The 27,415-nt window shown below is 34.5% G+C and overlaps 1 long non-coding RNA gene across 1 annotated transcript; it reads left to right on the forward strand.

The window, feature by feature from the left end:
- The first annotated feature begins 611 nt into the window (after nucleotides 1–611).
- On the forward strand, nucleotides 612–27,169 carry LOC143242381 (uncharacterized). Its single transcript, XR_013022588.1, has 3 exons — nucleotides 612–864; nucleotides 17,429–17,589; nucleotides 27,017–27,169. It is a non-coding gene; the product is annotated as an uncharacterized LOC143242381 (long non-coding RNA).
- The last annotated feature ends 246 nt before the right edge of the window (nucleotides 27,170–27,415 follow it).

The raw sequence follows: 27,415 nt of genomic DNA on the forward strand, positions 1-27,415 counted from the left end.
GTTGTTTTTATTCTTTTATAAATTAGAATGTGTGATACGTACAACAATGTATGTTTTACAGAATCCATAATAACAGAGCCAACAACACAGACTCACAACAACAGATACAAAATCCAGCTGCTAAAACTTGCAAAAAAGTGTAAGTTAAAGTCTGAAAGTGTTAAGAAAAGGTGTTCTCAAAAATTTGACCTAGAAATAAAAAAGACGACATATTGTGCATTTTGTACGTTATGTTTCGTAAATGTAAACGTTAACATAAAGAGAGAAACCACAACGAAAAATAGTAAAAATACATGTTACAATCTAGTTAAATAAGAGATTTCAGCGCTATTTGTTTATTGTAAGGCGTAAAGCTACACAATGGACTATCTGTCTTGCGCCCACCAGAGATATCGAAAATGAATTTATTTTCTTATAGCATCGAGTGAGCCCAGTTTGTGCCAGAAATGGCTGTCTTTGTTCAAGGACAATTTCAAAGGAAACAAAACCACAGTAGATATATTTAAACGGAGCCACATCCGTCAAATTTTCCTATCAAGGACACTTCCAGGATGTGACTAAAACAATTTTAAAACTGTTATCATTTTAAATTCTAATTATTAAATTTCATTTCGAACCCAAAGTTATGATGTTTCACTTGAATCTTCAACAGAAGGAAGTGCGAATTTATAATGGGTGGTGGTGATGCTTCTAATCACTTCGTCATCTTTACAGTGTTGTCCGTCCGTACGTCACAAGGTGACTCAACCAGTTTGAATAATATCGCATGACGAAACTCGGGACAACCCGAGAATAGACTCGAAATGGATAACGAATAAAACGAACGGTTCGAAATAGTGGAAGAGAACCTACACCCCATTCATGGTATGAATTATATTATGACCGGCATTAGCAGATTTCTATACTGGTACATATGTGTAATAGAGGTTGTCTTGAGTGTGAAAATATAAAAATTTATATTTTTATAATGTTGTAAAACACTGGACTTACTTGGAAGTACAAACTATGACGTACTACTATATTATCGAGAATAATATAATATAATGGTTTTGAACAACATAGAACCCACTGGTCCACCTTGGCTGTCCCAACCTATAAACTATAACTATTTTTGAATTAATTTTAAAGGCATTGGCATAGTTATCTTGACTTCTCTTAAACTCATTTAAATTAACTGCTTCCAAAATATCCAAAGGTAATTCATTCCAATAGTCAACCAACCTACTAGAAAAATAAAACTGTTTCAGCTAAAATGACTCCTACCCTGCCAAAACTTATGTTTGTGTTCCTTCTTCTACTATTGTCACTGTTAAGTATGAAAATTCAATAATGGATCATGTTTATCAATTCCTTTTAAAATCTTACATACCTTAATCATATTTCCTCTAACTTTCCTTTTTCAGGAGAAAATGATTTGAGAGATTTCAACTCATTGTGAGGCAACCTCTCAGTCCCAGAAAACATTCTAGTAACCCTTACCAATAATTCAATGTCCTTCCTAAGGTATGGAGCCCAAGACTAAACACAACATGCCAAATGTTGCTTAATCAGTGACATATGTAAAGAAATTATAACCTCTTTAGACTTGTATTCAATATTTCTGTAGACACAACATAAAATCCTATTTGTCCTGCCACTAGCAACAGCACACTGCTTGGATGACTTTAGAGACTGATCAACCATTACACCAATGACCTTTTCTTTCATAACAAACTTAAGGTTATTACTATACAAATTATACTAATAATTCAAATTATGATAATTTAGATGCACTACCATGCAGTTATTATAGTTAAAACCCATTTGCCATTTATTTTTCCAACTCACTAAATGATCTAAATCATTTTGTAAATCAGCAGCATCCTCTTCACAGCTAGCAACACCCAAGACCTTAATTCCATCAGTAAATTTAAATATTATTTAACATTCTTTCGTGTATGCCACTGATATAAGTAAAAGGACAAAGGTCCCAAGATTGAGTTTTGAGGTACTCCGGTTGTTGCATTAGTCGAGTTTGACTGAACTCTATTTGTAACAACCCTCTGCTTTCTTCCATCCAGCCACTCTTCTACATAAATTGTTAATGTTTTATATTTTAAATGTTTATATTTTAAGCCATACTTTCACACACATCTTTATGATGTATTAATTTCCTGTTTCACCAACTTTGTTGATGTTCTATAATCTTCTAAATCTCTCATTCTAGTAGCCAATTTAAATTTCTTACATATCTGGTACGTTTCTTTAATTTTATCTTTTAAACTATTTGCGAGCCAACTTGTTATTTTTTACTTTCAAGTGTTTTTTATAAGGGATATGTTTAGCCTGAATATTTAAAAAAATTGCAAATCTAATCACTTTCTCCAAATATCTCAGCTGCTGCTCAGTTTACAACAGGTAATTCTTGTCGTATCCATTCAAAATTTACTTTGTTTAATTTGTAACCAAGGTATTATTCCTTATCTTCGTATGCAGCAAGATATTGAAACTGATTGAGCAGACGTTCTTCAATTTTCACCCAATCATTTCTATATTTAAAGTTAACAATAAATCCAAAATAGAGTTGTTTGTAGAAGGTTCCTTGACAAATCAGTTAACAAAGCCATCTTGAATAGTTTTCAGAAACCTTTTTCCGTCACAGTTTGACTCTAGCATTTCATAATCTATCTGCCTGAAAGTAAAATCACCCATAATTATGATTTTATTGACAGCTGGAATCTTAATATTATTGTAAGTTTTATCCCTAATTTTATCAACGTCATTTTGTGGTCTGTAACAAATTACTACTTAAAGCTTTTTTCCCTTTATATTCACTAATAGAAACTCAAGCAGATTCATCTCCCTGTTGTTACCTCAGATATCCTCAACTTCAACAGGATGTAACTCACATTTCACATTTCTCCTCTCTTTAGTAAGCTATCCTTATTAAACAGTCTGTAATAATGTATTTCAAAGAAATTTCGTCAAAATCATTTATATTTAAGTTTGTTTCAGTGATTCCCATCATATCAAAATCCTCCATTCCCAGCACTATAGCAGTAACAATTAAGCCTACCCTTATGACTACAGAAATACTCATTTCCCAAGCTAAACTTTTTATGACTGTTATTATTATTTTATTAAGTTTATTCTCGTCCTGACCATTATCTACTCCAAGTTTAAAACTTCTCTTACAGCTGAATTAATAGTCCTAGCAAACAAGCCAACCTCTATATTATTTAAATCAAACCATCAATTCTAGAAAGTTCCTTTCTTTCATTGCACTAATCTTACATGTCCAACCAGTAATCTGCTCATCGTTAAATACTAACCTAAGCCTAGCGTTTAGTTCCAGTAAGGTACTAATAGCTGCTTTTCAACAGTTTTTCTGAGCAGTATCCCTGTCACAGTTAAATTATGGTATCATGTCGTCCAGAAATAAACGTCGGAATTATTAAGATGACATTTAGAAACTGATTAATGAGTTGGTTTAATCCAGCCTTTGTCGCTTGCAAGATGTCTTAATTGTCTGCTGTTTCAACTCTACTCAGAGTAAGTTTCGTAATCCCCAAGACAGCATGGACAAGAAGGACTTTCGTCTGATATTTCACTACTACTTCAAACTTGGACGAAAAGTTACCGAAACCACAAGGAACATCAGCCAGGCATTCGGCCATGGATCTATTACTGAGCATACAGTTAAACATTAGTTCCAAAGGATTTAACACAGAGAAGTATGGAAGGAAGCCATACTTAGATGAAACCACATTAAGGGAAGCAGTTGAGACAGACCCTCGTACAACAGTATGTGAGCTTGCAGAAAAATTAGGCATAAGCAAATCATGCATTGCCAACCACCTGAGTGCGATTGGAAAGATGAAGAAGTTGGATAAGTTGGTTCCACGTGAGTTGACTGAAGATCAACAAAATCGGCGTTATGAGACCTGTCAATGATGACGCTCCAAAAATTGAATGAATTGGGAATCAAGGTTCTGCCTCATCCATCTTATGTTCCAGACCTTTTCCCAATATATTTTTATTTTTTCAAGCACTTTGACGACTTTTTTGAATAATAAACGCTTTCAATACCAGGCAGCTGTAGAAGAAGCTTTCAGAGAGCTCACTGACCATAGAAACTCTGATTTCTACAGCAACGGCATAAACAGCATCATTACATGTTGGGAAAAGTGTTTTAAAGTAAATGATACTTACTTTGATTAAATCATGTTTTACAACACTTGTTTATACTTTTCTAAACTTCGCAGTTCAAAAATTACATTTATTTTTAGACAACCTAAGACTTTTCTTCAAATGCCTTTACCAACCCTTTGCACTTATTAATTAGCTCCTATGACTACCATTACATATAACATTAGTCCTTACATGCACCACAAAAGCTGCATCTCTATTAGTCTCGTTTATTATATCTCGTACTCTGTCAGTTATATCCTCTACTTGTGCCCCTAGGTGGCATAATCTAATTCTTGTCTCCCTATTCACTCAGAGACTATCCTATCCCCATGCGTTATAAAATAATCACCTATAACTACAACCTCTTTAAATTTATCATTCACGTCTTTCCCTTTGTTTTCCTTCGCTCCGATAATTCCTCGTCTCCAGCAACGAAAGGCTGATATATTTGTTCAATAGAACATGTTCCTTACAATTAAATCCACTACCTTTAGTTTTAACACTAGTCTTCCTAACGTCATTGTTACCTTATGTATCCCTACCTTTAGTTTTAACACTACTCTTCCTAACGTCATTGTTACTTTATGTATCACTACCTTTAGTTTTAACACTAGTCTACCTAACGTCATTGTTACCTTATGTATCACTACTTTTAGTTTTAACACTAGTCTTCCTAACGTCATTGTTACCTTATGTATCACTACTTTAGTTTTAACACTACTCTTCCTAACGTCATTGTTACCTTCATGAATGTAAAAGTTTAAACTCCTGTTTAATTCCTTCTGCCTATTCCAACAGACTACACTTTATCTGTTGCAGCTACTTTAATTATGACTTCAACTTTTCTTCCAACCTATACATACAAATTACCCGTCTTTAATACTAGCTTTCTTAAAAGATCACGCCAGTCCCGAGTTCCCAAATAAAAGCCACTTATTGCACCCATCACACCTAAAAAACTGTGAACACCTATTTCATACACTAGTTTTAAAGATTGTATTTACGCTTGTTGCCTGGAAATAAATATTCAGTTATACCAAACAAATACCAATAGTCTATTGTTAACACTTACTTATAAGCCCAACGTTTAAACATCAATTATTTTACTTTTTATCACTAGCTTGTCGTAACACTATAATAATAAACTTTATCTTTAATTATATAAAACTTTGAAACATAACGTCATTAGAAGTGACAATAACTAGTCTTTGGTGTATACTTGATTTATATTATATTCCACCTATAACAATATTCAAACTAGTGGGTCTGAGTTCAAATAAACACATTAATCTTCAAAACACAATAAATAAGTCTTTATATTGTATTTATATTGAAAAAATGTATTAAACCTGATTTAAGATTTGCCAGTAATTTGAATTATAGCTAAATTGGAAGTACCCTTGCACTTACTAAGCCTACTTTTACACTGTAATTCTTATTTTTATCGAACACAAATTACTTTGAATTATACTATTAATATTAAATAATTTTCAAAAATATACAAGAACTTAATCTTTCAACATCTTATCTTTTCTAAAATTTCTAGAAAGCTAGGTATATATATATAAAAAAAGGTTGAACTAACATGTACTTGAAGACTCTACCAGTGCCAAACTTGATTTGGTTAATTGGAGATCTTCAGTTCTAGTAAGGAAAGGCTTATAAGCACCCTCTATAAACATTTTATTGCATATCGTACAAATAAATCAGTGATCTAGGTTCTTTCCACACCATCTTTGACAGTGCACACCATCTTTGACAGAGTAAGCGTTTGTAGTGTAAGTGATGGATTTGGAATAAAACGTTTCTCAAAGATTTCTCCAGTTTTGACTAAATGAGCTGGAATTGTTTGAAAGTATGTTTCAGATCTGTTACTGATATACGGAATAATAAATGTCGTCTTTTTGTGAGGTTTAGGCCTAAACATTTGTGAACTGCTCATATTAGCCAATCTGAAAAACAAACGTCGGTGACATTTAGTGTCGAAATTGGAGGATGTTTGTTTTTACTGAAAGGATATCTCATATTCTCGTAATGTCCCTCTTATGATAAAGTTCGGATGGGGAGGTGAAAACTAAAAATAAGGGCTTTTTGCAAGGTTATTATAAGTTTAACTTTAAACTTTTGTAGTTAGTGTTTCTTTTCCCTAGTATTCAATACGAGTTTAACATCCAAAATGTATTTAGCCTCGCAACACTTCTTGTAAACACCAGTAATGCCATCTATACACCACATTTGTGAAAGTAGATTTTTTTAAATTTGCTGATATCTTTTTCCTATTGGAATCCTTCACATTTGTCATGTATGTAGCGAAAATAACAGTTACCCTAGTGTATATAACTGTAACCCTAGAGCATATAACTGTTACCCAAGTGTATATAACTGTAACCCTAGTGTATGTAACTGTTACCCTAGTGTATATAACTGTAACCCTAAAGTATATAACTATTACCCTAGCATATATAACTGTAACCCTAGAGTATATAAATGTTGTCATAGTATACATAACTGTAAATAACTCTTACCCTGGTGTATATAATTGTAACCATTGTGTGTATAACTGTAATCCTAGTGTATAACTGTAATCCTAGAGTATAACTGTAATCCTAGTGTATATAACTGTAATCCTAGAGTATAACTGTAATCCTAGTGTATATAACTGTAATCCTAGAGTATAAACCTTTGACCAGATCAGTCGAAACATCAACCATAAGATCAGACCAGAGCAGGCTACACGTCAACCATGATATTAGACCAGAGCAGTCTATACATCAACCATCAGACCAGACTAAAGCACGCTATACGTTAAACCAGACCAGAGCAGGCTATAACAGTAAAACAGATATTTTGAATATGAAACTTGTAGATCTTATTGTAATGATCGACAGATAAAATATACACTGATGGTCAAATTCTTAAGGCCAGTGAACACAAAGAAAAAATATGCATTTTGCGTTGTTAGACTCAACTACTTATTTGAGTAGAGCTCGAAAGATGAAAATAAGAAAAGGGAAAATAAAAATAATTTTTTTTAGCATTTAATAGGAAAATGTGAACACTATGAAATTAGCCTAATTAGTAAGTGTAGTGTACACTGTTACAAGAAGAGTAATCTTGTGGAGTAATTGTAGTGTACACTGTTATATGAAGATTAATCTTGTGGAGTAAAATGTAGTGTACACTGTTACAAGAAGAGTAATCTTGTGGAGTAATTGTAGTGTACACTGTTATATGAAGATTAATCTTGTGGAGTAAATGTAATGTACACTGCTACATGAAGATTAATCTTGTGGAGTAAGTTTAGTGTACACTGTTATATGAAGATTAATCTTGTGGAGTAAATGTAGTGTACACTGTTACATGAATATTAATCTTGTGGAGTAAATGTAGTGTACACTGTTACATGAATATTAATCTTGTGGAGTAAATGTAGTGTACACTGTTATATGAAGATTAATCTTGTGGAGTAAATGTAGTGTACACTGTTATATGAAGATTAATCTTGTGAAGTAAATGTAGTGTACACTGTTATATGAAGATTAATCTTGTGGAGTAAATGTAGTGTACACTGTTACATGAATATTAATCTTGTGGAGTAAATGTAGTGTACACTGTTACATGAATATTAATCTTGTGGAGTAAATGTAGTGTACACTGTTACAAGAAGAGTAATCTTGTGGAGTAATTGTAGTGTACACTGTTATATGAAGATTAATCTTGTGGAGTAAATGTAGTGTACACTGTTACAAGAAGAGTAATCTTGTGGAGTAATTGTAGTGTACACTGCTACATGAAGATTAATCTTGTGGAGTAAGTTTAGTGTACACTGTTACAAGAAGATTAATCTTGTGGAGTAAATGTAGTGTACACTGTTATATGAAGATTAATATTGTGGAGTAAATGTAGTGTACACTGTTATATGAAGATTAATATCGTGGAGTAAAATGTAGTGTACACTGTTATATGAAGATTAATATTGTGGAGTAAGTGTAGTGTACACTGCTACATGAATATTTGTCTTATGAAGTAAGTTTAGTGTACACTGAAACATGAGGATATATCTTAAGGAGTAACAAATCGTGTGGAGTAAGTATGGTCTAAATCGCACTAAATATGAACATTAGAGTTTATCAGTAACACAGTTAAACTATAGTACTGTGTTCATACAGTGAAACTGCAGTTCTGTGTTCATACAGTTAAACTGCAGTACTGTGTTAATACAGTTAAAATATTGTGTTAAAGTTCAGCAAACAGCTAATATTTTGTGTGTCCCCATTTTACTTTAATAACTGTAGACAGTTTTTAATGCATTGTCTCAATATATTTAATCAAATTGTTCTGTGGAATTGTTGTTTCATTGTAGACAGTTTTAATGCATCGTCTCCATGTATTTAATCAAATTGTTCTGTGGAATTGTTGTCTCATTGTTTTTTTGAAAGTAAATTTTGATTTATCAAGTCTCGATATATGAAATCACAGATCTATTGAACTGGGCTAAGATCGGGTCACTACGGGGTCATTGCATTATTTGAATGTCTCCAGAAGCTTCTTTCTTAGCAAAGTAATTTTGTGTAGGTTGAATGATTGTCTGTGGTGATTATATTTTGGTAGTAGAATCCTTTATCAAATCACTGGGTATACCGTGACGGACCAGTATCTGATGTAACTTGTACAGGTTCATTATTCCATCTGTTTTACAAGTATTTCCTTTAAAGTTTAAACCATCATCACACTGTCTCCCCCATACTTCATGGTAGGTGTTATTCATCGAGGTAAGTATCTTTCACCTTTCTTTCGCCGAACGTATAACCTACGCTTTGAACCAATTATTTGAATATTTATCTGTCCATAACACCCTCTTACAATAATCAACAGTCCAGTTGTTGTACGTTTTAGCAACTTCCAGTTTCTTAACAATATTTGGAGATCGAAGTAAAGGCTTGTTTAACTGTTACACGACTAAATATTCCATTCTAGGTGAGACTTAGTGACACAGTGTATATTGGCAATTTTTTGTCATTTGTTACATGATTGTTTATCTCATGCTTGAGATCAGTAGCAGTTTTCCTTCTGTCCTCAAGGCTGCAAAAAAACAAAGATGCTTAACATTAGTATCATTGAGTTTAGGTGTTCTGTTTTTTCCTTTCTTATTTTCTAATCTATCTCATGTTCTAGGCTGTGCTTGTCAGTGTTTAGGAGCATTTCAAGTCTGCAACGATTTGTCGGAGAGTTCAACCAGCATCACGTAAACCTTTCATACAAACTCTCTGCTCCACTGACAATTTTCTATACCTTTTGACTTCGACATGACAATAAAACTTAATATATAATGTTAAACACTTTTGTTTAACAAGGTTTATTCATGGAGTACTAGTAACTTGATTTCTTCTTGTATATACTGGTACCATACGCCATCTTTATGCTACCTTCTTTCTACATAGTTAACACAATGCATGGGGTAACATGACCTAAATTTGATCACTATGTTCATTCAACCAGAACTCTTATGACATATCCTTGGTACAAGTATATGGAAATCTCAAAGAATGACAACTAATTTCACCTTGACTCATTAAGCTGTCAACAATGTTCAATGAAGTATTGTTACAGTGTTGAAATTTACATTCTCTAATGGCATGGAACAATTAGCCTCGTCAAATGGAAAGAATAACAAAATATACTCTTGTCCTAAGACTTCTGCACGGTAAAGTAGTTCCATTTAAGTCAGGCCTTTGAAAGCTTATGCATTAAGAGTTTTTGTTTTGTTTTTATACGTTGACTTCTTTCCTAATTTCCATCGGACAAGATCTTAAACGTTGGTGAATCCCCATGATAACTTGAATATCATAGTCTTTCATACCAGATTTGTTTTAAAGTTAAACACGTTTCTTTCAGCCATCTAGTGACAGGTTTAATATACGTAGAGCTGAACTAGTACATTTAAGGACTTTTGACGTCTCAGCCTGAAACCTCATAACGCTAAAAATCGGTTTTCAACATCATTGGTAAGGAATATGTAGACAGTCCATTGTGGAGCGTTGCGCTTAACAACAAACAAAAGACATTTAAATTCATAAACAAGTTTCAGTAATGTTAGGGACAGTATTCTTTTATTGAATCACAATAAGTTTTATCAGTTTAAAATATGATATAAAATCACTCATGTTCTATTTATGAATAAGTTCAAGGAAAATAACTGCGTCGTTGTTTCTTTATTAACATCACGTGTTTTTCCATGTGTGGTGATGCAATTGACGTTGGCAAAAGACAACACGTGGTTCGCCGCCTCCAGCTTCCTCTGAGCTGTCTGGTATGATGTTATTAATAAATTTTATTAGAAAAAAACATTTTTTTCCTAAGAAAATGTTTACGTTATTCAGTTGTTCGTGATTTCTTTATCACCAATTCTTTACTTGGACAGTAGTGGAATAAGTAAAACATAAAATAAAACTATTGAAGTGAACATTTTCTTTACATGTTTGTTTTTTGAATTTCGCGCAAAGCTACACGAGAGCTATCTGCGCTACCCGTCCCTAATTTAGCAGTGTAAGACCAGGGGAAAGGCAGCTAGTTATAACCACCCATAGCCAATTCGTGGGCCACTCTTTTACCAACGAATAGTGGGATTGACTGTGAAATTATAATGCTCCCCACGGCTGAAAGGCGGAGCATTTCTGGTGTGACGGGATTCGAACCCGCGACCCTCGGATTACGAGTCGTTCGTCTTAACCACCTAGTCATGCAGGGACGTCAAATAAAGTAACTGAAAGTTAAAATACATGGAAATTTATATAAAAAAGTACTGTATATGGAAGGTTACAGGTACAAGTAATGTGTATGGAAAGTTATATATAGAAGTATTGTATATGGAAGGTTATATGTATAAGTAATGTGTATGGAAACCTATATATAGAAGCACCTGTATATGGAAGGTCATATGTATAAGTAATGTGTATGGAAACCTTATATATAGAAGCATTGTATATGGAAGGTTATATGTATAAGTAATGTGTATGGAAACCCATACATAGAAGCACAGCATATGGAAGGTTACATGTATAAGTAACGTGTAGAGAACCTATATAGAAGCACTGTATATGGAAGGTTACAAGCATAAGTAATGTGTATAGAAACCTATATATATAGAAGCAACTGTATAATCGAAGGTCACATGTATAAGTAATGTGTATAGAAACCTATATATAGAAGCACTGTATATGGAAGGTTATATGTATAAGCAATGTATAGAAACCATATATAGAAGCAACCGTATATGGAAGGTAATATATGCATAAGCAATGCATAGAAACCTATATATAGAAGCAACTGCATACGGAAGGTCACATGTATAAGTAATGTGTATGGAAACCCATATACAGAAGCACCTGTATATGGAAGGTCACAAGCATAAGTAATGTGTATAGAACCTATATAGATAGAAGCACTGTATATCGAATGTCACATGTATAAGCAATGTGCATAGAAACCATATATAGAAGCAACTGCATATGGAAGGTTATATGTATAAGTAATGCATAGAGAACCTATATATAGAAGCAACTGTATATGGAAGGTTTATATGTATAAGCAATGTGTATAGAAACCTATATATAGAAGCACTGCATATGGAAGGTTACATGTATAAGTAATGTGTATGGAACCCATATATAGAAGCAATGTATATCGAAGGTTATATGTATAAGCAATGTGTATGGAAACCTTATATATAGAAGCACGTATATCGAAGGTCACACGTATAAGTAATGTGTATGGAACCTTATATATAGAAGTATCAGTATATGGAATGTCATTACGTATAAGCAATGTGTATGGAAACCCATATACAGAAGTAATGTATATCGAAGAATTATATGTATAAGTAATGTGTATGGAAACTTATATATAGAAGCACTTTATATGGAAGGTTATATGCATAAACATGTGTATGGAAACCTATATATAGAAGCACTGTATATGGAAGGTTATATGTATAAGTAATGTGTATGGAAACCCATATATAGAAGTAACGTATATCGAAGGTCACACGTATAAGTAATGCGTATAGAAACCATATATAGAAGCACTGTATATGGAAGGTCACATGCATAAGCAATCCAGGCTGGAAACCCATATAGAAGCAATGTATAATCGAAGTTACATGTATAAGTAATGTATAGAAACCCATATATAGAAGCACTGTATATGGAAGGTTATATGTATAAGCAATGTGTATAGAAACCCATATATAGAAGCAACTGTATATGGAAGGTTATATGTATAAGCAACGTGCATAGAAACCATATATAGAAGCACTGTATATGGAAGGTTACATGTATAAGCAATGTGTATGGAAACCCATATATAGAAGCACCGTATATGGAAGGTTACAAGCATAAGTAACGTGTATAGAAACTTTATATATAGAAGCACTGTATAATCGAAGGTCACATGTATAAGTAATGTGTATAGAAACCTATATATATAGAAGCACTGTATATGGAAGGTTATATGTATAAGCAATGTGTATAGAACCTTATATACAGAAGCACTGTATATGGAAGGTTATATGTATAAGTAATGTGTATAGAAACCTTATATATAGAAGCAACTGTATATGGAAGGTCATACATGCATAAGTAATGTGTATGGAAACCCATATATAGAAGTAATGTATTATCGAAGGTTATATGTATAAGTAATGTGTATGGAAACTTATATATAGAAGCACTGTATATCGAAGGTCACATGTATAAGTAATGTGTATGGAAACTTATATATAGAAGTTATTGTATATGGAAGGTTACATGCATAAGTAATGTGTATGGAAACCCATATAGAAGTAATGTATATCGAAGGTTATATGTATAAGTAATGTGTATGGAAACTTATATATAGAAGTACTTTATATGGAAGGTTATATGTATAAATAATGTGTATGGAAACTTATATATAGAAGTACTGTATATGGAAGGTTATATGTATAAGTAATGTGTATGGAAACCTATATATAGAAGTAATGTATATCGAAGGTTACATGTATAAGTAATGTGTATAGAAACTTATATATAGAAGTACTGTATATGGAAGGTTACATGTATAAGTAATCTGTATGGAAACCTATATATAGAAGTAATGTATATCGAAGTTATATGTATAAGTAATGTGTATGGAAACTTATATATAGAAGTACTGTATATGGAAGGTTATATGTATTAGTAATGTATATAGAAACTTATATATAGAAGTACTTTCCTAGCGGTGACGTAGAGATGTTAATTTTGCAAAATATTATGTAAATTATTGATCACAAGAGATGTAATTTTGTGACCTTAGCAGTGAATAAATACCCGACTGTAATCGTCTTAAATTGAGCCACAAGATAGTCGGTGAATTATTGTTTCTTGTCACTGGATATTGTTAGTAATATAGGAAAGTGATTTGTCACTGGATATTGTTAGTAATATAGGAAAGTGATTTGTCACTGGATATTGTTAGTAATATAGGAAAGTGATTTGTCACTGGATATTGTCCGTAATATAGGAAAGTGATTTGTCACTGGATATTGTCCGTAATATAGGAAAGTGATTTGTCACTGGGTATTGTCCGTAATATAGGAAAATGATTTGTCACTGGATATTGTTAGTAATATAGGAAAGTGATTTGTCACTGGATATTGTTAGTAATATAGGAAAGTGATTTGTCACTGGATATTGTTAGTAATATAGGAAAGTGATTTGTCACTGGATATTGTTAGTAATATAGGAAAGTGATTTGTCACTGGATATTGTTAGTAATATAGGAAAGTGATTTGTCACTGGATATTGTTAGGAAAGTGTTTAGTCATTGAACATTGTCAGGAAAGTGTTTTGTCACTGGATATTGTTAGGAAAGTGATTTATCACTGAATATTATTATGAAAGTGATTTGTCACTGGATATTGTTAGGAAAGTGATTTGTCACTAAATATTGTTACGAAAATTATTTTTCACTGAATATTGTTAGGAAAGTGTTGTGTCACTGGATATTGTTAGGAAAGTGATTTGTCACTGGATATTGTTACGAAAGTGTTTTGTCACTAAATATTGTTACGAAAGTTATTTGTCACTGAATATTGTTAGGAAAGTGTTGTGTCACTGGATATTGTTACGAAAGTGATTTATCACTGGTTATTGTTAGGAAAGTGTTGTGTCACTGGATATTGTTACGAAAGTGTTGTGTCACTGGATATTGTTATGAAAGTGTTGTGTCACTGGATATTGTTATGAAAGTGATTTATCACTGGATATTGTTACGAAAGTGTTTTGTCACTAAATATTATTACGAAAGTTATTTGTCACTGAATATTGTTAGGAAAGAGTTGTGTCACTGGATATTGTTACGAAAGTGTTGTGTCACTGGATATTGTTATGAAAGTGATTTGTCACTGGATATTGTTACGAAAGTGTTTTGTCACTAAATATTGTTACGAAAGTTATTTGTCACTGAATATTGTTAGGAAAGTGTTTTGTCACTGGATATTGTGAGGAAAGTGTTTTGTCACTGGATATTGTTAGGGAAGTGTTTTGTCACTGGGTATTATTAGGAAAGTGTATTGTCAATGGATATTGTTACGAAAGTGTTTTGTCACTGGATATTGTTACGAAAGTGATTTGTCACTGGATATTGTTAGGATAGTGATTTGTCACCGGATATTGTTAAGAAAGTGATTTGTCACTGGATATTGTTAGGATAGTGATTTGTCAATGGATATTGTGAGGAAAGTGTTTTGTCACTGGATATTTTTAGTATAGTGATTTGTCACTGGATGTTGTTAGGATAGTGATTTGTCACCGGATATTGTTAGGAAAGTGATTTGTCACTGGATATTGTTAGGATAGTGTTTTGTCACTGGATATTGTGAGGAAAGTGTTTTGTCACTGGATATTGTTAGGGAAGTGTTTTGTCACTGGGTATTATTAGGAAAGTGTATTGTCAATGGATATTGTTACGAAAGTGTTTTGTCACTGGATATTGTTACGAAAGTGATTTGTCACTGGATATTGTTAGGAAAGTGTTTTGTCACTGGATATTGTTAGGAAAGTGTTTTGTCACTGTATATTGTTATGAAAGTGATTTGTCACTGGATATTGTTAGGAAAGTGTTTTGTCACTGGATATTGTTACGAAAGTTATTTATCACTGGATATTGTTAGGAAAGTGTATTGTCAATGGATATTGTTGCGAAAGTATTTTGTTACTGGATATTGTTTGGAAAGTGATTTCTCACTGGATATTGTTAGGATAGTGATTTGTCACTGGATATTGTTAGGAAAGTGATTTGTCACTGGATATTGTTAGGATTGTGATTTGTCACCGGATATTGTTAGGAAAGAGCTTTGTCTCTGGATATTGTTAGGATAGTGATTTGTCACCGGATATTGTTAGGAAAGTGCTTTGTCACTGGATATTGTTAGGATAGTGATTTGTCACCGGATATTGTTAAGAAAGTGATTTGTCACTGGATATTGTTAGGATAGTGATTTGTCAATGGATATTGTGAGGAAAGTGTTTTGTCACTGGATATTGTTAGTATAGTGATTTGTCACTGGATGTTGTTAGGATAGTGATTTGTCACCGGATATTGTTAAGAAAGTGATTTGTCACCGGATATTGTTAGGAAAGTGATTTGTCACTGGATATTATTAGGATAGTGTTTTGTGACTGGATATTGTGAGGAAAGTGTTTTGTCACTGGATATTGTTATGGAAGTGTTTTGTCACTGGGTATTATTAGGAAAGTGTATTGTCAATGGATATTGTTACGAAAGTGTTTTGTCACTGGATATTGTTACGAAAGTGATTTGTCACTGGATATTGTTAGGAAAGTGTTTTGTCACTGGATATTGTTAGGAAAGTGTTTTGTCACTGTATATTGTTATGAAAGTGATTTGTCACTGGATATTGTTAGGAAAGTGTTTTGTCACTGGATATTGTTACGAAAGTTATTTATCACTGGATATTGTTACGAAAGTGTATTGTCAATGGATATTCTTAAGAAAGTGTTTTGTCACTGGGTATTGTTAGGAAAGTGTATTGTCAATGGATATTGTTACGAAAGTGTTTTGTCACTGGATTTTGTTACGAAAGTGTTTTGTCACTGAATATTGTCAGGAAAGTGATTTGTCACTGGATATTGTTAGGAAAGTGATGTGCCACTGGATATTGTTAGGAAAGTGATTCGTCACTGGATATTGTTAGGAAAGTGTTTTGTTACTGGATATTGTTTGGAAAGTGATTTCTCACTGGATATTGTTAGGATAGTGATTTGTCACTGGATATTGTTAGGAAAGTGATTTGTCACTGGATATTGTTAGGATTGTGATTTGTCACCGGATATTGTTAGGAAAGAGCTTTGTCACTGGATATTGTTAGGATAGTGATTTGTCACCGGATATTGTTAGGAAAGTGCTTTGTCACTGGATATTGTTAGGATAGTGATTTGTCACCGGATATTGTTAAGAAAGTGATTTGTCACTGGATATTGTTAGGATAGTGATTTGTCAATGGATATTGTGAGGAAAGTGTTTTGTCACTGGATATTGTTAGTATAGTGATTTGTCACTGGATGTTGTTAGGATAGTGATTTGTCACCGGATATTGTTAAGAAAGTGATTTGTCACCGGATATTGTTAGGAAAGTGATTTGTCACTGGATATTGTTAGGATAGTGATTTGTCACCGGATATTGTTAGGAAAGTGATTTGTCACTGGATATTGTTACGAATGTGATTTGTTTAATTAGGTTTTCCTTTTCGTTCTTCTTGCTCTTCTGATTCCATTATTTGAAATAATTAACATCAATATTTAAGTGTTATTGTTCAATAAAATTTGTTATCTTGTCCTGGCCAGTGTTTATTAAATGTATTTTGGTAGTTGCTAATTTTGTTCCAAGTGTTGTTACAGTTTAATAAATTTTGTTGTTGTTAAGCGCTGGTTGTAGAAGCGTGCTATTTTAGACTACTGGGGTAAAAGTAATCTGGATGGAACATTATGTATAAAATTAATGTGTATCTGAATGTTATATGTAGAAGTAATGTCTGTTTGAAGGTTATATGTAGAGGTAATATGTATCTGAATTTTATCTTTAGAAGTAGTGTGTATCTAAAGGTTATATGTAGAAGTAATAAATTTGTTGACCAGGACTGTAATTAAATCCACTACTGACGTATGTATGTAGTTACTGTTGATTTACGTACTTAATACAAGTATTTGTTTTGTACAGCTATACACTCAGCTATTTCCGCCGCCTTTGACACGTAGAATCAAATACCGGATTTTAAACCTAAGCCTCACATCAATGTTTGTATATGGGTAATTTCCTGGTTCCCTTCGATTATTCATTTGTTTCCAATGACACTAGGTACAAGAGATATCTTCACCTTGGTAAGTCTAGATAAATAATCTCACAGCATTTCTAGGAAATAAGTGGATGAATATTATTTAATAAAAGGTTATTAAACACGGTTTGTAAATCTGTGTCAAAATAGATACACATGTGATAGAAACATGTCATATATATATATTTCTTTCAGACGAAGCATTGTGATATACGATTAACAAAACAAACCTCAACCATTGCCCAATGTTCAGGCCATCAGTTGAAATTGTGGGTGATGCTGTTTATAGTCTATTCTAATACAGCACTCACGACCGAACCCAACGACAAATGAACGACATAACATGGCACCGAGCATCACGTGTCATTGCTTGCACCTTCTGTTATTGTGCTGGTTCCAAGTCCATGTACCTTGATCTATCTTTTCCAATGCCTCTTTTAAGCATCGTCCCACTATTCAGACACCTCAAGAAATACCCTGTAGAGTGGTTTACAGAATCTTCGATGTCGTATTTCCACTGGAAATACCTCACAACTCCAGCTTTTAACATAATACTCCCAAGAAGGTATCCATACCTGAGTGACTTGCTCTAACACAGTAAGTTTAAGTGTTAACACCATATTTCATTCTTAGCTCTATTTCACTATATGCACTCATTGCCCTATTATCATAGTCATAGGACGAAACGCTAATTGTGATGTTAAAACATAGTAGCTCCCTTTAACACCAGACAACTTCATAACTCGATAACTTTAATCTTTCTCAGAATCGTTCCTTCTTTCAGACTCGATACTTCCATATTCTCTATCAATTACATATTTCTCTGTGTCCTCACAAGCCATAAAAGTGTACTGTTTTATAACATTAAATACTTCATTATACCTCCATATGTACCTGTCTCTGCCTACATCTTCCAGAGCTCCCGTAGAAGAATATTCTGGACACTTCTCAACCATTCTTACTTTTCACCTCACTAAATTAATTGGACTAGCAAATTCGTCATACACTGCTCTCAGCACAAAGATAGGTCTAAATGACTCCATACTCCAACTGACATTGACTTTGCTAAACCTAAGATACTGCCTGTTACTTCTTCGGCCTTTCTAATTTCTTCTTTTACCATTTTTGTACGTTCTTCCACGTTACTTTACAAAAATAACACCTGACTTTTCTAACCTAAACCCCTCCTATCCTTTTGTGCTGCTTCTAGAATATCCTTCATTGCTGACATACTTTCCATATGTGTAACCCATGTATCTACATCCCACTTCCTGTCCGTATTGTATCTACATCCCACTTCCTGTCCACGTTGTATCTACATCCAAGTGTCCTGTCCGCGTTGTATCTACATCCTACTTCCTGTCCGTGTTGTATCTACATCCCACATCCTGTCCGTGTTGTATCTACATCTCACATCATGTCCATGTTGTATCTACATCCCACATCCTGTCCGTGTTGTATCTACATCCCACATCATGTCCATGTTGTATCTACATCCTACTTCCTGTCGTGTTGTATCTGCATCCCACTTCCTCCGCGTTGTATCTATATCCCACTTCCTATTCACGTTGTATCTACATCCAACTTTCTGTCCACGTTGTATCTACATCCCACTTTCTGTCCGTCTTGTCTCTACATCCCACTTCCTGTTCACTTTGTATCTACATCCAACTTTCTGTCCACGTTGTATCTACATCCCACTTTCTGTCCGTCTTGTCTCTACATCCCACTTTCTGTCTATGTCGAAGTTATGCCAATATTTGTTGATAACGTTATCCTTTGTTTTTCCAACATGATAAAAAGCTTAGCTTTAACAACTTTTTTATTCTTCCATTAATGATATATGTGAAATTACAAACTTAAAAGTATCTTCATAGTTCACCCTGAAGCTCCTGGGAACCCTGAGCAATTTCTGTCTTTCTATAGCCTCAACCAGGGATATAGGTATATCATAGACCTGTAGAGGCCAAAAAGCCCTTGGTAAGAGACCAAACTAAAGACACCAAACCTTACATAGACTTTTCAGGTAGAATAGGTTTTCAATAGTCTCAAATCATTCACATAGATTCTGAACTGTTTTCCCTCTAGATCTATTTGAAAGGAACAAAGAGTGCCCAAACTCCTAACATATTGTCCAAACGCAGTTGAAATTCTTTCACCATAAATGAAGAAATTACATGGAATGACCGTGTTTTTTCCTGATGGCCAAACTCTTACTTTTCTTAGTTTTAAGTTTCATGTGACATCATCTTATCGCCTCATGAAGTTTTGTAAAAACTACGTTAACCCTAGTGTTACATGGAGATATGACAGTGATATCATACATGAATGCCCTCAGGGATGGTAGTCCCTGATTTGCTCCAGTTAGAATCCCAGAAATCTATTGGTCTTTTTTTTATCACTATTTCCATATCCAAAACAAAAGATTAGTAATGAAATTGCATATCCCATAAGCATATGTAGTTTCAATGGTTGTCAAGTGGTGGTGAATCGTCTAGTCAAAACATTTATCAAGAATTTGTGTTAACACTGAATCACAATTTTTTGAAGTTCACAAATTACGCAAAAATGTTCCCAAACCAAATCAGTCACTTTAAGGTATAATGAAGAATAAACATTTGTTAGCACTAAATATCCAACAGTTAAAGTATCCTTTGTTAGCACTAAATATCCAACAGTTAAAGTATCCTTTGTTAGCACTAAATATCCAACAGTTAAAGTATCCTTTGTTAGCACTAAATATCCAACAGTTAAATTATCCTTTGTTAGCACTAAATATCCAACAGTTAAATTATCCTTTGTTAGCACTAAATATCCAACAGTTAAATTATCCTTTGTTAGCACTAAATATCCAACAGTTAAAGTATCCTTTGTTAGCACTAAATATCCAACTGTTAAATTATTCTTTGTTAGATCTAAATATTCAACGATTTAAATCATCTTTTTTGTTTCTTGAATTGCTGCCAAATCATGCTGAAGACACCCTGAAGATCCCAATATTTCTGCCTTTTGTACTGATATTTTATGTAGCCATGCAAACAGGAATCTGGCCAGCCTGTTGGCACATACACTGAAATAAATTTACTGTCCACATTAAGCAGTGGCATCAGTTGGAAGTGTTCCAAGGTTTTAGTTTTTCTTCTCTTCGCTATAAACCATTCATCAGTTACACAACCCATTTTTCATATCTTATCAAGCAACTTTGCCAATATTGTTGGGACGTGTGGGTATTTCCTGTAAATCTCATAGTTGGTTAAATTAGTTCCAAGGACAGTTCTACTTCTCTCTTAGGCGTTTTTCACAACCCGATCGATCTTTTCAAAGCTGATGTTACCTACATTACACTCATGTCCTTGTCTGGTTGGTCATCCGAGCTGATGTAACCTACATTACACTCATGTCCTAGTCTGGTTGGTCATCCGATTCGAGATCAACAGTTCTATTCACATCACCGTATATTATCCACAAATGCACTTTAACCTCTCCTTTACTAGCCCTCAGTTCTAGCTAGGCCTGGCATGACCAGGTGGTTAAGGCACTGGACTCGTAATCGGTTGCGGCTTCGAATCCTCGTCACATCAAACACCCTTTCAGCCGTGGGAGCAATATAAGGTGACGGTCAATCTCACTATTCATTGGTAAAATAGTAGCCCAAATGTTGGCGGTGAGTGATGATGACTAGCTGCCGTTTTTTTAGTCTTACACTACTAAATTAGAGATGGCTAGCGCAGGTAGCCCTCGTGTAGCTTTGCACGAAATTCTAAACAAACCAAACCAGTTCTAGCTCAAAGAGTCTCTTCGAAAAACTACGTGAATGATTAAAAAATATTTCAGTTTCCTACATATTTTCCCCACTTTCTAGGACTGCTTCATCGATTCTTTTGATTTTAACTCTCAACTCATGTAGTTAAGCGAGGTTTTTCCCTTCTTTTTACCAACCACACAATTACGTAGCTACTTTTTAAACGTTCTTCGCTGTTTTCTTAATTTCTCATTTAAAACTTGTCACCTATTCACCAGCTTACAGCATGGTTATCGCTTTCCTTTGCTCAATATTTATCTCTGATAATGACATAAGTAACCTTGGGTAAGAGTTTCTTTTCTTTCTCGTTTGAACCCTGCTCTAAGAACTTCAGTAGTATAGTAAATTAGATTGTCCCATTCTTTTGACATCAGAGGCCACTTTATCCTATTTCTATGCTCCTCGTGGTGCTTATTAAGAACATGTGTTGACCACTGTGGTTCACTACAGAGATACTTACCCTAGCTGTATCACATGGTTCATGTTTCTAGATTACCACTGTGGTTCACTACAGAGATACTTACACTAGCTGTATCACATGGTTCATGTTTCCAGATTACCACTGTGGTTCACTACAGAGATACTTACACTAGCTGTATCACATGGTTCATGTTTCCAGATTACCACTTCTTTGTACGAAGGATCTTAATGACTTTCTGACGTAAACTGCCGTTGCATTTCAAAGACGCACTGCTCTACACGATAGAAACGTGATAGATAATGTTACATTTCAAGATGATACACGATACAAACATGTGATACACATATATATATTTACCTTTCAAAACGTACTGCATTACACGATACAAACATGTGATACATACATATATATTTACCTTTCAACACGTACTGCATTACACGATACAAACATGTGATACATACATATATATTTACCTTTCAACACGTACTGCATTACACGATACAAACATGTGATACACATATATATATTTACCTTTCAACACGTACTGCATTACACGATACAAACATGTGATACACATATATATATTTACCTTTCAACACGTACTGCATTACACGATACAAACATGTGATACATATATATATATATATTTACCTTTTAACACGTACTGCATTACACGATACAAACATGTGATACATATATATATATTTACCTTTCAACACGTACTGCATTACACGATACAAACATGTGATACATATATATATATTTACCTTTCAACACGTACTGCATTACACGATACAAACATGTGATACATATATATATATATATATTTACCTTTCAACACGTACTGCATTACACGATACAAACATGTGATACATATATATATATATTTACCTTTCAACACGTACTGCATTACACGATACAAACATGTGATATCAATCCCAACTTTGAAGAACGTACTTCGATGCATCATAGAAACACGTGATATATACATATTACCATTAGGATGTTTTTGCATTACGTCAAGCTTCAATTTACTGTATTCGATTTTATTACATACGTATTAAGTTTTAGTACAAAGAGCTATAACTGTATTCAGTTTATAATAGCAATCGGTGAGTATTATACACTTTTAACTCAGAAATTCCCAAACTAAGCGCCGCGGGATATTTCAAATTTTCGAGTAAAACAGCGATATTGACATCTGTCGGACACCGCTCGAACTACTAGCTCGAGGTAGTTCACAGTTTCAACCTTAGACGCGCTACATTTCTTTCGATGACATTCTCGAATGTTAGATACGTTTTTGTTTAATTGTACTTTCGGCTGCTTCAGTAACTTATCGAACTTTCCAGTTTCTTAAAGTTTTTATATAAATACCTGTTGACTCTTCGGGTCCATCAGTGATCGAAATAACTGAAGGGTGTTGTGATCATGTGTCTGCAAAGTGCAGTGAATTATTTTGTTGATTTTTAGTCCCTGTGCATAAAAACTGAAAGATTTTTGAACATTAATAAGAAGTGTGGGAGTGAAGAAAGGGATGGTGAACCACAGACCAGTATCAAAGTTGTGAAGAAACGGAAATATTGGAAATATGAGGACAGTTATCTAGGTTTTGGTTTTACTTCAGTAGATGTCAATCATGAAGAATGTCCACAGTGTGTATTATGTCTGAAAGTTTTGGGTGCATGTTTTCATGTAAATTAAAACACCACTTAGAGACCAGTCATCCTAACATGGTATAGTAAATTGGTAGTAAATACTGTGATTATTTTACCACAAAGTTAAAATAATTGAAAAAAACAAAAAGGTACATTTTTGAAACAAGCATCAATACTAAGCAATGTTTTGCTAGCATCCTACATGGTGGCATATGGAGTCGGGAAATGTAAACAGTCTCACACCAACACAGAAGAACTGATTTTACCGGCTGCAGGTAAATTATCACTTCAGGGACAACGGCTCAACATTTCTTTGAAATCGTTGACACTTTTATGTGTGAAAACAACTTAGACTGCACTAAATGGCGTGTGTACCGATGGTGGTCGCTCTATGTCGGGCTGTTACGGAGGATAGCAGGCACTCATAGGGAGCAAAGCTATTGATGCACTGTGGACCCACTACGTAATCCACAGGGAAACCCTTGTATCAAACCACCTGAGCTCTCCACTGAAGCTAGTCCTGGAAAGTGTGTTGAAAGTGGTGAACATTATAAAAACTGGTAACAGAAAGCGAGTTTTGTTTTAAAAAACGGTGTGAAGATATGGGTTCTGAGAACATATCTTTGTTGTACCACTGTAGCTCGCAATGGCTCTCCCGTGGGAATGCACGGTCCCGTGTGTTTGAATTATGACAGGAACTTTACTCTTATCTCGAAGAAGAATAATACATATGTGCTAAACATTTCTTGGATACTGATTTTTGTTAAAACCTGTGTGATCTCTTCAAAACACTGAATGTGTCTGTACAGGGAAGCGACACGTACATTGTGAAACTCGCAGAGAAAGTTTCAGAAAAAAGCTACTACTATGGAGAAAAATAAATAAACATGGTGTCAAAGACTGTATCTTCCTATTGTAGCAGTTTGTTATATCCAATGAAGTTGATTTGACCCACGAACTAATCCCCTGTTTTCTCCTGTTTGTTACATCCAATGAAGTTGATTTGACCCACGAACTAATCCTCTGTTGTAGCAGTTTGTTACATCCAATGAAGTTGATTTGACCCACGAACTAATCCCCTGTTGTAGTAGTTTGTTACATCCAATGAAGTTGATTTGACCCACAAACTAATCCCCTGTTGCAGCAGTTTGTTACATCCAATGAAGTTGATTTGACCCACGAACTAATCCCCTGTTTTCTCCTGTTTGTTACATCCAATGAAGTTGATTTGACCCACAAACTAATCCCCTGTTGCAGCAGTTTGTTACATCCAATGAAGTTGATTTGACCCACAAACTAATCCCCTGTTACAGCAGTTTGTTACATCCAATGAAGTTGATTTGACCCACGAACTAATCCCCTGTTGTAGCAGTTTGTTACATCCAATGAAGTTGATTTGACCCACAAACTAATTTCCTGTTGCAGTAGTTTGTTACATCCAATGAAGTTGATTTGACCCACGAACTAATCCCCTGTTGTAGCAGTTTGTTACATCCAATGAAGTGATTTGACCCACAAACTAATCCCCTGTTTTCTCCTGTTTGTTACATCCAATGAAGTTGATTTGACCCACGAACTAATCCCCTGTTGTAGCAGTTTGTTACATCCAATGAAGTGATTTGACCCACAAACTAATCCCCTGTTTTCTCCTGTTTGTTACATCCAATGAAGTTGATTTGACCCACGAACTAATCCCCTGTTGTAGCAGTTTGTTACATCCAATGATATTGATTTGACCCACAAACTAATCCTCTGTTGCAGCAGTTTGTTACATCCAATGAAGTTGATTTGACCCACAAACTAATTCCCTGTTGCAGTAGTTTGTTACATCCAATGAAGTTGATTTGACCCACAAACTAATTCCCTGTTGCAGTAGTTTGTTACATCCAATGAAGTTGATTTGACCCACAAACTAATTCCCTGTTGCAGTAGTTTGTTACATCCAATGAAGTTGATTTGACCCACAAACTAATCCCCTGTTTTCTCCTGTTTGTTACATCCAATGAAGTTGATTTGACCCACAAACTAATCCCCTGTTTTCTCCTGTTTGTTACATCCAATGAAGTTGATTTGACCCACAAACTAATTCCCTGTTGCAGTAGTTTGTTACATCCAATGAAGTTGATTTGACCCACAAACTAATCCCCTGTTTTCTCCTGTTTGTTACATCCAATGAAGTTGATTTGACTCACAAGCTAATCCCCTGTTTTCTCCTGTTTGTTACATCCAATGAAGTTGATTTGACCCACGAACTAATCCCCTGTTGTAGCAGTTTGTTGCATCCAATGAAGTTGATTTGACCCACAAACTAATTCCCTGTTGCAGTAGTTTGTTACATCCAATGAAGTTGATTTGACCCACAAACTAATCCCCTGTTTTCTCCTGTTTGTTACATCCAATGAAGTTGATTTGACCCACAAACTAATTCCCTGTTGCAGTAGTTTGTTACATCCAATGAAGTTGATTTGACCCACGAACTAATCCCTGTTGTAGCAGTTTGTTACATCCAATGAAGTGATTTGACCCACAAACTAATCCCCTGTTTTCTCCTGTTTGTTACATCCAATGAAGTTGATTTGACCCACAAACTAATTCCCTGTTGCAGTAGTTTGTTACATCCAATGAAGTTGATTTGACCCACGAACTAATCCCCTGTTGTAGCAGTTTGTTACATCCAATGAAGTGATTTGACCCACAAACTAATCCCCTGTTTTCTCCTGTTTGTTACATCCAATGAAGTTGATTTGACCCACGAACTAATCCCCTGTTGTAGCAGTTTGTTACATCCAATGAAGTTGATTTGACCCACGAACTAATCCCCTGTTGTAGCAGTTTGTTACATCCAATGAAGTGATTTGACCCACAAACTAATCCCCTGTTTTCTCCTGTTTGTTACATCCAATGAAGTTGATTTGACCCACAAACTAATCCCCTGTTGCAGTAGTTTGTTTCATCCAATGAAGTTGATTTGACCCACAAACTAAAATCTGGTTTTGAGGAGCACCTGACACAGCTCAGTGACTGGTTTGAAAATTACTTTCCAGAAGATATGGAGAAGTTTGCATGGATCCAAGACCCATTCAAGGCTAAGACCTCATCGGAATTTACCCTCTGTAGAAGAAGAAAATCTTATTGAGCTGTTTTGTGACAAGACTTTAAAAACAAAACGTGTCAGCATAGAACGAGTTCAGGATTTCAATAAAAGATGAATACCCGTTGCTAAGTGGTAAAGCTCAGCGAATCCTAAATCCACTTCTGATGTCACATGTCTACAAATCTGGGTTTGTGGCGGTTACTGTGGTAAAAAGTAAGTGCCGAGCGAAAATCAGTGTGGAACAGGAAATTAGTGTGGCGGTGTCCAATCTGATTCCAAGGCTTGAGAAGCCGTGCAATGCTCAATAGGTGCACACAATCCGTCAGTAATTGTGATTATTTAAGAATGAAATAAAAATATTGTTCTTACTTTCAATTTACATGTATTATTCTTTCAAACGGCTACTAAGTTGTTAAGACATAAATACTTATTAAGTATTAAGTTGTTTGGATCTAACTATTTAACAAACAGAATGGTTAGGTTTTCATTTTTGTCTAGGGTCATCGTGACAAGAATTACTGAAATACTAAGGGCGCTGTTAATCGAGAAAATTTGGAATACGGTGCCTTAACTGTGGCCCAGCATGACCAGGTGGATAAGATACTCGACTCGTAATCTGAATGTCACTGGTTCGAATCCCCGTCACATCAAACATGCTCGCCCTTTCAGGGCGTTATAAAGTGATGGTCAATCCCACTATTTGTTAGTAAAAGAATAGCCTAAGAGTTGGTGGTCGTGGGTGGTGATGACTAGCTGCTTTTCCTCTAGTCTTACACTGCAAAATTAAGGATGGTTAGCGCAGATAGTTCTCGTGTAGCTTTCAACGAAACTAAAAAAAACAAACATAAAACAACCAAGCCTTAACTGTGCATTATATATCATGGAGTGAATATTATG

The sequence above is a fragment of the Tachypleus tridentatus genome, unplaced genomic scaffold (assembly GCF_004210375.1).
Source record: "Tachypleus tridentatus isolate NWPU-2018 unplaced genomic scaffold, ASM421037v1 Hic_cluster_2, whole genome shotgun sequence".
Taxonomy (NCBI): domain Eukaryota; kingdom Metazoa; phylum Arthropoda; class Merostomata; order Xiphosura; family Limulidae; genus Tachypleus; species Tachypleus tridentatus.